The following is a 14,886-nucleotide window of genomic DNA, read 5'->3' as shown; positions in this document are numbered from 1 at the left end:
CAAAGCGTTATATAAATAACTGGTCTCCGTTACATATATATGTACAAATCTCCCTCCAGCCCCACCTATGTGTGGCCTCTTCAGAGCCGTAAAAAACCCCGTCTACTGGACAGAGACTTGCTAGCGGGAAGTCGAGCAGAGATGGGCCCAGGAGAGGTGCCATCCATCCGCCCAGTCACGCTGCAGCCCCCGCCTCAGCAGCCCCCAGCCACCGCCGTCTGAGATGATTCTCACACCAAGGAGAATCCCCTCTCTCTCTGGGTGTGTAGTAATTCACCTTTTCTCCTCAGCCCGTGACATCAGAGGCCGCCTCACAGCCTGCAATCCACACCGGGGACCCCCGTCCGCGCCGCCACTACTCTGGGAATAATGAAGAAAAAAACAATTCCACCAAAAAGGTAAGTTGAAATGACTCCCCCTCGCATGTTTACACCCCATCTCTAGCGGGAACCCCAGCCGCCCTCTGCCCCATCCAGCCCCTTCCCTGCTGCTGGGGGAATCCTCGCCGTGCAGGGAGAAGGGGGCGCCTCATGCTGCAACATACCCCCCCTCCCCTTGTGCTCTCCGTGCATGTGGCAGCCACACAAGCCTGCCACGGGTGGATGCACATCATAATGACTGTTCGGATTGAAGCAGGCACAGGGCGCTGCATCACATCCCTCCCGTGTCTCTCTGACTTTGCGCATCTGCGGAGGTCTGGCTGAATGGACAAAGCGCTGCTGTCTGCCATCAGATGGGCAGAGGTTGTGCCCAGCCCCCCGGAGAGTAAAGTGCCCAATGATATGCTCTGTTGTTGGCTGCCCGGGGGTCGCACTGACTGATCTGGATGCGCTGATGATCGATCTTGTGTGTCTGCTCCCCCCAGGGTCCGCAGGATGGAAGCTAGCCGCCCTCGCAGCCGGACAATGTAGGATGGATCCGGAAATTCTGTGGCAAGGGGATCTTTCGGGAGATCTGGAAGAACAGCTATGTGATCCTGAAGGGCGATCAGCTGTACATATCGGAGAAGGAGGTAAGGCTGCCCCGCAGCGTATTATTAGCGGTCCCTGGAGGGGGGAATTGTTGAGCCAGAGTGAGCGCAGGTCTAAAAAGAACTTACAGGGGAGGGGACATGGTCCTTTATCCCAGCAGCTAAGCCTCGCATTGCTTATTTATTTACTAAATCACTGAGGAGTTTTTGTATAGCGCTACACGTCGCCACTTCAGAGCGCTAGAATGGCCTCTTGCTACATTTGAGTTCAGATGCTGTGCATCCAGCTTTACTTTGGGAACGAACCCCAAACTTGCTAACATGTTTCTGCCCAAAATCTATCCTTTAGATAGACTTCGTGGCAGAGCCTCTAAATACTTTACAAAATCTTATGCTGATTAATATAGCGCACTAATCACCCAAGAGGGTATCCAGGCGCCTGGGCAGGTGTGTGGTTGTTTGGTCACTGAGGTGCTTATACAAAGAGCTAGGTCTTAAGCTTCTTGTAGAGCTCAAGAAGTGATGGTGTGTTCAGGGAGGTTATCACCTGTGTTATTTATGTGTTTATTGGGAGGCTTGTGACTCTCTCATGACTCAGGCCAACTTACCTTTTTTTCTTTTCTCACCTACTTTCCAATATCCAGTTGTATGTATTGTGAGAATAAAAGCTACACCTTTTATTGTGAGAATAAAAGATATGCCCCTTTTATTCTGACCCACAACCCTGTCATTGCAGCTTTATATGTTTGGGTCATCATCATCATCAAAATAACTTTTTTCGGTCTAAACAAGACCATAAAAGTATAACAATCCAAATGCTATGGCAGTGAGCAGATTATATCCCATAAAAAGCATAACATTCATTTAATATACAGAGAAGAGAAATACAGGTGAATTGTGTCAATTACAAGAAAAACAATAAACAAAATCTATACATCACAAAGCAATGAAAAGTACATATCCACAATCAGCTTCTTCCAGCAAGACTAACGGCATTTACATATCAACACTTCCCTTATCAAAGGGCCTTCTCAGCCGCAGAGACGAGGAGAGAAAGCGGGCTACACAATACGTGGAGCACACAGCCGGGAGTGACTGCAGATATAATAACGCAGGTCTTACTTGTACAAACTACAAAACTTTCAATAGTGGGATTAAGTACATTCTTCGACGAGTTTCTTAATAACCAGAAAAGAAGACAAAATGCAATAAATCCTGGGGAGAAAAGTTATCCCAAGTGCAGGGGCTTAAATGATTACTCCACTCCACAGTTTTAGGGAAACCTAATAACATATGAGACATGTCTGGGTCTTCTGCAGTGAACGGCATTAAGCAATTAAGTGCAGTACCTGTGAAGCACCTGTGCTGGTAATTTAAGGGAGCTGTTCTGGTTCCAGACAGGCGCAAATGTCCTTCACCCTTTGGGAACACCTGCTCTGTGTCAAGCTAGATCTGTGATCATAATAATTATGGCAAGCGCCTTGAGCCTTGCAAGGGGTCGGAAAGCTCTATATATGTCCCATTACAGTACAGCCAAACTGCTTGTTTATGTAGAGCTTATTAGTAATTGAATTGTCTGTTTTGGCAGCTGTTAGTGTTGGTATCTGCACCCAACAGCACTTATCTCCCTCGCGAGGATGAATTAGTGCTGTTATCTGCACCCAGCAGCACTTAGCTACCTCACACAGATGAAGAGCTGCGCCATTTAAACATGTAACTTGCAGTTTGCATCCAGATTTCTGCAGCTGGGCACCATAAACACCACCTCTCAGTAGCCAGACTGGTCTATCTTTGATAGCTCTGACCTGCTCATTTCTTCAGAATGTGGTCGGTTGTTGCTGTTGAAATCCGAGTTTAATGGCGGCTGCTGCGGGTTTAAGGAGTCTGGTGGTGGGCTTCTGTCACGAGACTTGATACATTGGTGGCCTCCTGCCTGGGTCTTGCACAGTGTTCTCTCTACAGCATGGCGGCTGCCTTTGTAACACATTTGAATTCCAAAAGGGTCAAGGCAGCAGACCAGGTCAAGCACTACTAGTTCTGTATTTCTAAATTTCGGGTGGTGCAAACTTCTTCCTACACCTGCTACCAATAGGTGTTTAGGTCAAGGATATAAAAACATAAGATGGAAGGTGCACACAATTAGAGTCCAAAGGAAGGATAGTGTATTGTATATCTTCTTCTTTATTTAACAGTTTTTTTCAAATACAGGCACAGCCAACGCGTTTCGTTCCATTAGCCTTGTGGAACTTCGTCAGGGCGAATTGATTCAATTTTGGAGTTTTGTCAATCTATTTAAACACACAATGTGGATCAGACAGCAACTGGCACTGGGACTTCAAGGCATGTAACCTTCTTATATTCAGAGATGATGTTCAAACTGGAAACGAGTGGGTTAGCCCAGTAGGTATTCCAATGCTATATCCAGCAGAGTTCAGAATATTAGAGGACCAAGTATAAAGATTATTCAAGGTGGTGCGAACGTTCGTCAAGGAGTCTAATTTTCGCAAGGAAAGTTTCTTTCTTCTATTTCTAATGTCCAACTCCGGTACAGGCATAAATTGAAGCTGTGGAGGACACCGGTCCGTAGAATAACGCGGTGGTCGTGGTAATGACCACCGAGCACCTGTAGTCGGGTGCTCAGATTCCGCATACAGTCTCGTGGCGGCGTCCCGGATTTGTAACACATTTGTATGCAAGGCCTAAGTGCTCTTGACTTAAGTGCGAACCAGTCCAGGCCTCATCATGTGGGGACCGTGATGTCTGACCCCTTTACTACTGCATCATACAATTCTACCTTCAATAAGCAGCTCTGAAGCTGGGAAGCCCGGCTGCTGAGGGGCCACAGAGGAAGGATTTCACAAAGGCCTTCTTAGGAGCGTATCTTTGTGTGTGTGGCTCTGTGTGGGTGTAAATGCATTTGTGAGCGATTATGCTATTGGCATTGTAAATGACAATGCCATTTATTTAACGATTAAGCTATTGGCAATGTAAATGACAATGCCATTTATTTATGATTTAAAAAAAAAAAATGTCATGAGCAATACCAATAGCTCTTCCTTTAATAATGCCGAGACCATTGCATTGTAAATGCTTGTTTTAACTGAGACTTGGCTGACCAACTCAACCCTCCCTGTGATAGAAATGGCCATCCCTTTTGGGTAAAAATTCTATCATCTAAATAGATCTAGTTGAAAGGGAGGTGGAATTGCCACGGCCTACAATCGAACAGCTGCACAATCTTTACGATTGATAAACTGTTGGGAGCAGAAAATGTAGGTTTTAGTGTTTATCTGTCATCTCAGGAGTTCTTAGCCAGCGTTTTGATATATAGGCCCCCAGGGTCTGCAGGGTACTTTATATACTCTCTGGATGATGCTTCATTCCACCTTATGTTGATATTCTAGCACTTTAAAGTATTAGGCAATATTGATATTCATGTGTACCGCCCATCAGAGAGGGAGGAAGCTACCTTGTTGGATAAAAGGTCATCATGTAATCTGACCCAATTTGTTACCAAGCCAACCCACTTGGCAGGACTCATGATTAATTTAGTTTTTTAAATGTCACACTGGAGCTGCTAGACGCCCCCCCCCCAACCTACTTTGGACAGACCATGTTTAAGCTATCTTTAGATGGTCTGTTTTAATGTATGTTGGAAAACATGCAAGGAAATTCATGAACTTGTTTAGGCCTTATAGTAAGGTCAAGCCTAGCGAGTGCCTTAATTCACTGCATACTATTATTCGAATGTTATCAGGAAATGTTGAGATGGATGCTACTCCTGTAGACAACTGGCTTCGCCACTCTGTGAATAAGTTAGCCGTAATCACAGTACATAAATCCTGCAGAAGCAGACCCTCAGCGCCTTGGTTTTCAGAAGCACTAATCGCAGAAAAAAAAATCTGTAAACGGGCTGAAATACTTTAGTGCAAGTATTATAGTGAGGAAGATAAAGCCGTCTACTGGGCTCCCTCGAGGAAATACCATGCCTCAGTTAAGGTTGAAGGAAGCCTTTTGGGATGAGAGATTTAAGGTCACAGTAAATAAGCAACAAGAGGTGTTTAAAATAGTCAAAAAATTCCTTGAACATACTGCTTGTTATCGTAGTCTGCTCCTTCTTTAGAATGGTGTGAAAAAATTGCCATCTTTGTTCACGATAAGATTTTAAAAATACAATCTAATTTTGTCACAGCCTCTTATAATGATGTGATTAAATCTCCTCTTGATTAAGTGACAGAGGATATGGAATGTTCTTTGTCCACTTTCAATCCCATCCCCAACTGCATGACCCTATAGCTGCTATCCGTGGTCTTAAATCAGGCTGTCCATCTGATCTGTGCCCTTTGATCAGTTAATTTTGGGGACGGATATGATCACCCCATGGCTGAATAAACTATTCAATGATTCACTTGCCACTGCTGTTGTACCTTTAGCTTGGAAGCAGGCAAAAATACTACATTTAAAAAAAAAAAACCTTGGCATTTCCCTAAAAAACCCTCGGCTCATCCCAACATGCTGGCTAATTAAAGGCCTATTTCTCTACTACCTGTGTTATCAAAAACTCTACAGAAATTGGCGAATCGGCAGCGCTCCTATTATTTGGAGCTCAATGATCTCCTTCACCCTAGTCAATCTGGGTTTCGGCCTAATTTGATTGCCAATACGGCTTTTCTAGAGATGACAGAGCACATCAAATGCACTCTATATGAAGGTAGCAAGGCAGTGCTGATATTGCTAGATCTTTCGGCAGCCTTTGATACAGTGCCATATTCTATGCCCCTCCACCGACTACAAGCCATCGGGTTAAATGGCTTGGTGTTGAGATGGTTGGATTCCTTTCTGGAGAACAGATGTCAAAGAGGTTTTGAGCCCCTCTTTTAATCTGGTACCAAGGCTTTAGCAGTGGGGGAGCCAGAAGACTCTGCTCTGAGTTATACACTTTTTAATATCTCTCTAACTCCTCTGGCACATCTTGTAGACTCCTACGGAGCAAATATAATCTCTTATGTTGACAACATACAGCTGCTCTTTTTTTAAATAAAGGCGAAGGAATTGATCCAGACCTCATTAAACGGTGTCTCAATGTAGTTTTCTCCTGGATGATTGAGAATCAGCTGATGTGTAATGCAGATAAAACCGAGGTCCTACTTTTTGGCCTTGCCTCTCCTTTTGATTGGTCTGCATGCTGGCTTGAGAGCCCCCCCCCTTGCACCCTCATTTGAAAGTGGTCATCAATTTAGGGGTCAAGCCTGATAACCAGCTCTCTTTCCAACATCAAGTCTCGGCACTTGTGGAGACCTGTTTTGAGCTCCCCTGTTTATTGAAATAAATTGAATTTCCTCTCCTTACCGGCCAGAAATCTAGTGATTCAAGCCTTAATTACTTCTAGGCTGGAATATGCTAATGTTCCAAATTTGGGCTTGCCCGACTACTTATTAAATAGGCCTCAGGCTGTACATTATGTAGCAATTCAGCTGCTTCTAAATCTTCCTGTGAGAAATAGGGACTCCCGCATCTCCATTCCCTTCACTGGCTCCCAGTGAAGGGATGGATTCTGTTCAAGATTCTTGTACTTACCTTTAGAGCCTTACATCATGTAGGCCCTCAACATCTTCCAACAAGAATTTATTTTTATGTTCCCAATAGGGAACTTTTCTCCTCCAATCTTGCCTTGGCAGTGGTGCCAAGGATATATCACTCTAGAAAAGGTGGCCACTCTTTCTCCTTTCTGGGGCCTTTTGCCTGGAATTAACTTCCTCTTGACCTTCCCCTTGTAGAGTCTGAAAACTTTTTTATTAAATAGCTTTTTGTCCAGGTTTAACTTCTTGCTTGTGTGTTTAGCACAGGGACACTCATCAGAGCATCCATCACACTTTGTAAATCTCTGCTCATTATCATCATCATCACATCTGAAATTACATCATTGATGACAAGATTGTGCATTATGGAGGCAATAGTTATAATTACCTCAAGTTTTTTCATGATTAAATTGTTTACACAAACATCGACATTAGCGCACAACTGTATTAAAAGTGTATTTTTCCACGCTTAGATTGATTATAGATAATGCAGGCGTGCATTTTGACATGCCTAGTGTTAATTGCCACCTTGTATGAAACATGAACAATTATTATCCAGTCAAAAAGCTGAAACAACATTGAAAACTTGTAACACTTATAATTTGTCTTATTTCTGTTGTGGAAAATAAAGTTTTGCTTTTTGAGATTGTGGTGGAATTTCTTAATCAAATGAAGACCTTTTTGCTGCACCTGCAAAGCTTTTGAGAAAGTTTGGTATATTTTAATGAGACTGAAACTGTATCTTTTCTGTCTTCACTTGATTGGCAGGCTGTTTGAGAAATTATATGTTACTGATAATGTTAGAATTATCCAGAATGCGGCACTTCCCTCAGGAGTGTCGTCCCTTCGACGCACTCTTAAATGATTTAGTTCATGTTTTTAGTTCAATCAAGGTCTTTGCAAGTGATCATAGATGTTTCAATTGCTTTTATTTTCTTGAGTTCTTTTGATTTGTTTTATTCTTTCATAATACGTTTCAAAAATAGTCATTACAATTGTGCCCAATGCATTTCGGGCGTTAGCCCTTCATCAGGGGACTTGAAAGGCCTGCAAAATAATACAAGAGCATGTGGTTCCGTATAGCAAGTCTTTACATTAAAGTCAAATTAACGTATTGTTTAATCATGCATGTGAAATTCTGGAGTGACAGCGGGGCGGATTCGGAAAGACGGTTTCGGAAAAACGGTTACAAACATTAAAGTGAATTGCCCGTGAGTTGAACAGTTCGTGACAAGTCGGTGAGTGTATTGGTCAATACATCGGTAATGACGGGGTCGTGAAACATTCGGAAGAACCAGGTGTCCGTGATGTATATTGTGAATTAACGCGTGGGGTGGGTTGATAACTAATTACAAAAGTGCCAGTCGTGTTCTGTGTTAGTGAATTAACGCTTAACTAGAAAAGTGCGCTACACACAACAGGGTTGAACCCAAAATAGTCACTGGGACCTGGGTGATTATTGTTAAGAGATAATCTTAAGAGAGTGATTTATATACAGTGAAGAACATAGAATTAATAATTAAAATAAAAGAACACAAACAAACGAGGTTACGATGTTTTAATTCACAAAGTACCTGTATCAACCACTTTATGGTTACGCAGTTTTTTGGAAAATTATTTATACTTCATAAAAGTATTAGTGCCCACATGGGGAAGGGAGGGAAGTGCTGTGGGGAAATTTAGTGAACAGGAGTGAAATGCATAAACAATAGTCAATTTTACATCATTGATCAATAGTTTCACATACATTCTAAACTGTTCTCCCTAATTCGGAGCCATTTAGGAAATTAATTCATCACAGTTTATTTACAGAAAACAATATCTCCTCATTTAGGCTGTATGAATCCTGATTAACCATGGGAGTAAGAACATGGGAAAAGTCCATGTTTTGACCCTAGCAGGGTGTAGGGTAGTTGGCCCTTACAGAGCGGGTCTTCATCAGGACAGGGGGGCAGTGGGCAAGCCGCCTAGGGTAAGAAACAATGAAGAAAAACTCAGAAGGGTAAAAAATCCCAAATTACCTAAGCGTGGTTACCGCTTGGTCAAAACATTGGGAAAAAACTGTTAAAAGGACTACAATGATCATTAACATATTTACCTTGTGAGAGGAGGACCGATAGAGTTGCCATCAGGTTGGGTCAATATCGCCTCAAGAAATGTCTGAATGTGAGAAGGACCATAGTTAGGACAATAGTTGCCGATAAGGCAGCAAGGTGACTACATAACACTCAGTAAGAGGAAGCGCGTGAAAGTTTACCTCAGGTCCCGGTATGAACGTCGGGATCAGTGTCTACAGATCGTATCTGGGGAAAACAAACAAAAGGCGCGTCCTCATAAGTATTTGATCGTAAGGGGTACTGGATCATGCTGTATTGCCGGAATCCTGCACTATATTACAAACGGGCTTACCTTGTCAACCAAATTTTCGCATAAGCGAGGTCTCGAGGCAGTCAATGGAAGCGGCTCTCGTAACCAGGAAGTGAAGGTCAGGGGCGTGGCTACGCTTATATAGAGGGATGCTGAAACTAAGAAAGGACTACCCTCGTAGTTGCCGGGAAACCAAGGACGCTAGAGAGATACCTCAGCGTCAGCAACCGCATACATGGATTGTCCTTAATACTAGTGATTGAGATAGGTTCTAAAAGGGCCCTGTATGGTCGGAAAAGATTCGGGACCTAGCCCTCCCATGGGTGGTTCGTAAGCAGTCTTGGTGTACATAACCGACACGTTGGTATAACCAAATTGACCGGATTGGCGGTTATTCGTACTTAACCATCATATTAGTAACATCACATAGGTGCATGTACCTACCATTCAAGGTGGTAAAATGCACACTTCATTGTCACACAGGATAGTTATTAGCACGCCCAAAGGAAAGTGTGAGAAGGAGGTAATAGGTATCAAAGAATAATCAAGGAGATATATCAGAGGACAGCTAGTTGTGCAAAACTGCTTTCAGACTCATTCAGACCAGTGTGCACTGAATCAAAAAATTGCATCCATTTCAGTTCTCTGTCGTTAAGAATGGGGGCGATGTTGCCTCCCCTGGGACCAAGTCTCACTTGTTCAAGTACGATCCACCTTAGGGTCTCTGGAAGGTGGTTCTCTTTCATGCAGTGTTCAACTATTGGTGCACCAGTCACTTTACACCTGACCCGGCTACAGTGTTGTAAGAAACGCATTTTGATGCGTTGTTGTGTCTGATCAACATAAATTAGGTCACATGGGCAGATTATGCAGTAGATAACATCCTCCGTGTTACAATTGGTGTGTGATTTGAATTTTACGCTGTGATGTTTGAAAATGAATTCCTTGGTTTGGATGGTGGACGGACACGCCTTACAGCTTCCACACTTGAAATGACCCAGGATTGGAGGGAGGTTCCAAAGGGAAGTGATGGTAGATGTTGGTGTACTATCCAGAAGTGAGCATACCACATAGTCACGTAAATTTTTGGCCTTCTTGAAGGAATGTAAGGGTGGGCAGTGACATCCCACATCTTCCGATATCATTGGCCAATGTTTGTAAAATCCGTTTCGCTGGCGAATTTGCGGATTTTCCGCAATTTCGCGATCCGCGAATCTTGCGAAATCGCGGTAATATCCGCGAATCAGCGGGGACGAATTTTCAGCCAAGCAAGGGTTACAGCAGCAGGTGCAAAAGTTGAACCTAATTTCTTTGTAACCTTTTACAAAAGGGTTACAAACAAATTAACTTCAACTTGGACACCTGCTGCTAATTGCTTCCTGGCGCCTCGTTGCCTACTTGCAACTATTCTCTGACCCTGCTCTGACCCTTGAAGCAGGGTCAGAGAATAGTTACAAGTAGGCAACGAGGCACCTGTCGAAGGAATTAAACCTCATCAGGAAGCACTTACAGATATAAAAAACAGGAAGAAGGGAGAGGATGGCAAATACACCCATTTTGAGTTGTCAGGAGAGGTTAAACTAAAAGAGACCTTTACAGCACAATTTTCATATGCATTTTGCTAAAAATAAAAAGCTGTATGTTCTGTAGGGGCAACTCAGTAATCTGGCCCTTCAGAGATCCTGCCTCTCTTTCTTTCTCTCGTTCTCTCTCTCCCTCTCTCTTTCCCTCTCTTTCTCTCTCTTTCTATCTATCTATCTATCTATTTATCTATCTATCTATCTATCTATCTATCTCTCTCTCCCTCTCCCATAAACAACTGCATGGGTAACTTCGCTATGCAAGCGGCTCGCGAAGACGCAAAAATCCCCGCGAACATGCAAAAAACCCAGGGAAATCGCAAAAAAACAAAAATCTGCAAATTCGCACAAATTCGCGAATTTTGCGGATCGCGAATTCGCAAATCCGCAAATTCGCGGATCACAAATTCGCAAAATTCGCCCATGCTTACTTACAACACTGTAGCCGGGTCAGGTGTAAAGTGACTGGTGCACCAATAGTTGAACACTGCATGAAAGAGAACCACCTTCCAGAGACCCTAAGGTGGATTGTACTTGAACAAGTGAGACTTGGTCCCAGGGGAGGCAACATCGTCCCCATTCTTAACGTCAGGGAACTGAAATGGATGCAATTTTTTGATTCAGTGCACACTGGTCTGAATGAGTCTGAAAGCAGTTTTGCACAACTAGCTGTCCTCTGATACATCTCCTTGATTTTTCTTTGATACCTATTACCTTCTTCTCACACTTTCCTTTGGGCGTGCTAATAACTATCCTGTGTGACAATGAAGTGTGCATTTTACCACCTTGAATGGTAGGTACTTGCACCTATGTGATGTTACTAATATGATGGTTAAGTACGAATAACCGCCAATCCGATCAATTTGGTTTACACCAACGTGTCGGTTAGGTACACCAAGACTGCTTACGAACCACCCATGGGAGGACTAGGTCCCGAATCTTTTCCGACCATACAGGGCCCTTTTAGAACCTGAATCATCTCAATCACCAGTATTAAGGACAATCCATTTACGCGGTTGCTGACGCTGAGGGATCTCTCTAGCGTCCTTGGTTTCCCGGCAACTACGAGGGTAGTCCTTTCTTAGTTTCAGCATCCCCCTATATAAGCGTAGCCACGCCCCTGACCTTCACTTCCTGGTTACGAGAGCCGCTTCCATTGACTACCTCGAGACCTCGCTTATGCGAAAATTTGTTTGACAAGGTAAGCCTGTTTGTAATATAGTGCAGGATTCCGGCAATACAGCATGATTCAGTACCCCTTACGATCAAATACTTATGAGGACGCGCCTTTTGTTTGTTTTCCCCAGATACGATCTGTAGACACGGATCCCGACGTTCATACCGGGACCTGAGGTAAACTTTCACAAGCTTCCTCTTACTGAGTGTTATGTAGTCACCTTGCTGCCTTATCGGCAACTATTGTCCTAACTATGGTCCTTCTCACATTCAGACATTTCTTGAGGCGATATTGACCCAACCTGATGGCAACTCTATCGGTCCTCCTCTCACAAGGTAAATACGTTAATGATCATTGTAGTCCTTTTAACAGTGTTTTCCCAATGTTTTGACCAAGCGGTAACCACGCTTAGGTAATTTGGAATTTTTTACCCTTCTGAGTTTTTCTTATTGTTTCTTACCCTAGGAGGCTTGCCCACTGCCCCCCTGTCCTGATGAAGACCCGCAAGGCCAACTACCCTACACCCTGCTAGGGTCGAAACGTAGACTTTTCCCATGTTCTTACTCCCATGGTTAATCAGGATTCATACAGCCTAAATGAGGAGATATTGTTTTCTGTAAATAAACTGTGATGAATTAATTTCCTAAATGGTTCCGAATTAGGGAGACCAGTTTAGAATGTATATGAAACTATTGATCAATGATGTAAAATTGACTATTGTTTATGCATTTCACTACTGTTCACTAAATTTCCCCACAGCACTTCCCTCCCTTCCCCATGTGGGCACTAATACTTTTATGAACTATAAATAATTTTCCAAAAAACTGCGTAACTATAAAGTGGTTGATACAGGTACTTTGTGAATTAAAACATTGTAACCTCATTTGTTTGTTTTCTTCTATTTTAATTATTCATGCTATGTTCTTCACTGTATATAAATCAGTCTAACTAGAAAAGTGCAACATGCAATGTGAACGACCGTGAACTGTAATACTGACCTGTGATGTACGGGCTCTCCGTACGCTATGTGGAGCTGTTTGGAAAAAAGGAGCAATGTTAAAGAAAGCGTCCTGCGCAATAGTAATAAAAGCAATTGAAACATCTATGATCACTTGCAAAGACCTTGATTGAACTAAAAACATGCACTAAATCATTTAAGAGTGCGTCGAAGGGACGACACTCCTGAGGGAAGTGCCGCATTCCGGATCTCAGTCAGCTCAGAGCACAGTGAGCTATACTTCGGCAGCACCACCTACGAGTATGAACTTCCACTATCAGCAACACACTTGAGTGCGATCCCGACTACCATAGAATGTTAGAATTATGTTATTTGCAGTATTTAGATTCAAATGTCAAGAAAGCTGGTTCCATGAGTAGAGGTGACACAGCAGTTGAAACCAGGTGGTGTCTTTCAAGTAATTTATTTAGTTCTTAACATCATAGATAGCAGCGATAGCAGCCCCACCAGATGCAGCCTGCTAGCTGCTCAGCCCATCTTCCCAACTGTCACACACACACCAGGCACCCAAGCAGTCCACTCATGTCAACATTCCACACAGAACACTCACACTGGCTGAGCATCTACTTACAAGGTAAAGTGGAACACTATAAACATAACATGAAGATATTACAAAATGCCCTTTAGATTGCCTGCATCATGTGCAGTCGCATCCTAATTGCGGTATGTGAACAGCTGGCCTGAGGTTGATTGGTTCCCAATCTGCAGCGATATTGGTTGGAGGCAACTCCGACCAACATCGGAATCAGGGCCTCAGTTGTATAGCATAAACCTGCGTATAGGCCAACGATCCCTTACAACAACCTACCCATCCTCAAAACACCTCATCCTCTGTCTCCTGTTCCTTACTTACTTTGGTTACATTCCTATTAGTGCCTTGAAGTAGGCTTAGGCACCATAAATGCACAGCACATGCAACTCACATAAGATAAGTGCAGGGCGAGTAAGAACCGACTAGTTGACTGTCTTCCTCCTCACCTTGGACACCTTGAGACTGCTGCTGTCTTTCTGCTTGGTTAGGATCAGGGATGCATTCAGTCCCTCCTCATATGGTCTAATTCTAGAAGCAGAGATTTACCTCAGATACACATTAAAACTGGTTTCCACTCATGAACACTTCGCACCCTCGCCCAGGCACACTCCATTTTGTGCTCTCTAAGACAGGTTGTGAAACATGCTTCACGTTAAACCTGGGCCAAAGTAATCTACTCTTTTCAGACTCATAGTCAAAACTCACCTCTTCTGAAGTTTACTTGTACCCACTCCTTCAACCTGAAGTACCGTGCAACACAAGTCTTTTGTTCTTTGTGCACACTTGTGGTAATTACTAAACCAATTGGAAAAATACACTGGCAAATATCTTGAGGTCAAACCTGCCTAAAATAACTGAGGCAAACCTGTAGTACATTTTAATATGTGTGGCATTCCTGAGAAAACGATGGAAAATTAGGTATTTACATACCCAGCAATTAACATACACCACGTTTATTCACAGGGCGTGAATAACCCTATCCTTTACCACCCACAACGTAAATGAAGCAGGCACACGCTGCCTACAACCTGTCTTTATTAAACGGTTCAATTAGCCTCCTTATTGTGGCCTCTGTAAATGGTAAACTACGCCCTGAGCTGCGGCGCACATAGGATACCAAAGTAAAGTTAATGGGATCCATAATTGCTTATTCTGTATTGCAAGGCATTCATAATTGGGTTGGAGTTTGCCCCAGTTCACTGGGCCCTGTGTCAATGCACCTTCTAGAACAATTATAGTTATGACCAGTGTTTAATTCAGGTCAGTGACCCCCATCTTTCTCTTTTCTTCCTTTGTCTCCTTACTCAAGGTCAAAGTCTGGAAGTGAAAAATAAGTCGCTGTTACCAAAAATAAGTCCTTGTCCAGCAACTAAATCCACCTGTACAATTAGGGTGACCCGAACTTGTGACCGGAAAACCCGGACATTTCGTAAAAATAGAGGAAGGACTACAATTTTACAATAAGGAAGTAGCAAAGAATAACAACCATCTTCAACATAGAAACGCAGAAGAACTAACAGCCTGATTCATGTAGGCAATAGCGCTCGCAAAAGGGCCAGATTCTGAGAATCTGGCCCTTTGCGAGTGCGATTTTTGCATTTGGTATTCATGATACCAAATGCAAAAATCGCTATTTAAGAAGTCGCAAATATGCGAGGAATAG

Source organism: Lissotriton vulgaris, chromosome 9, assembly GCF_964263255.1.
Source record: "Lissotriton vulgaris chromosome 9, aLisVul1.2, whole genome shotgun sequence".
Lineage (NCBI taxonomy): Eukaryota > Metazoa > Chordata > Amphibia > Caudata > Salamandridae > Lissotriton > Lissotriton vulgaris.
Note: the sequence above shows the minus strand (reverse complement) of the source record.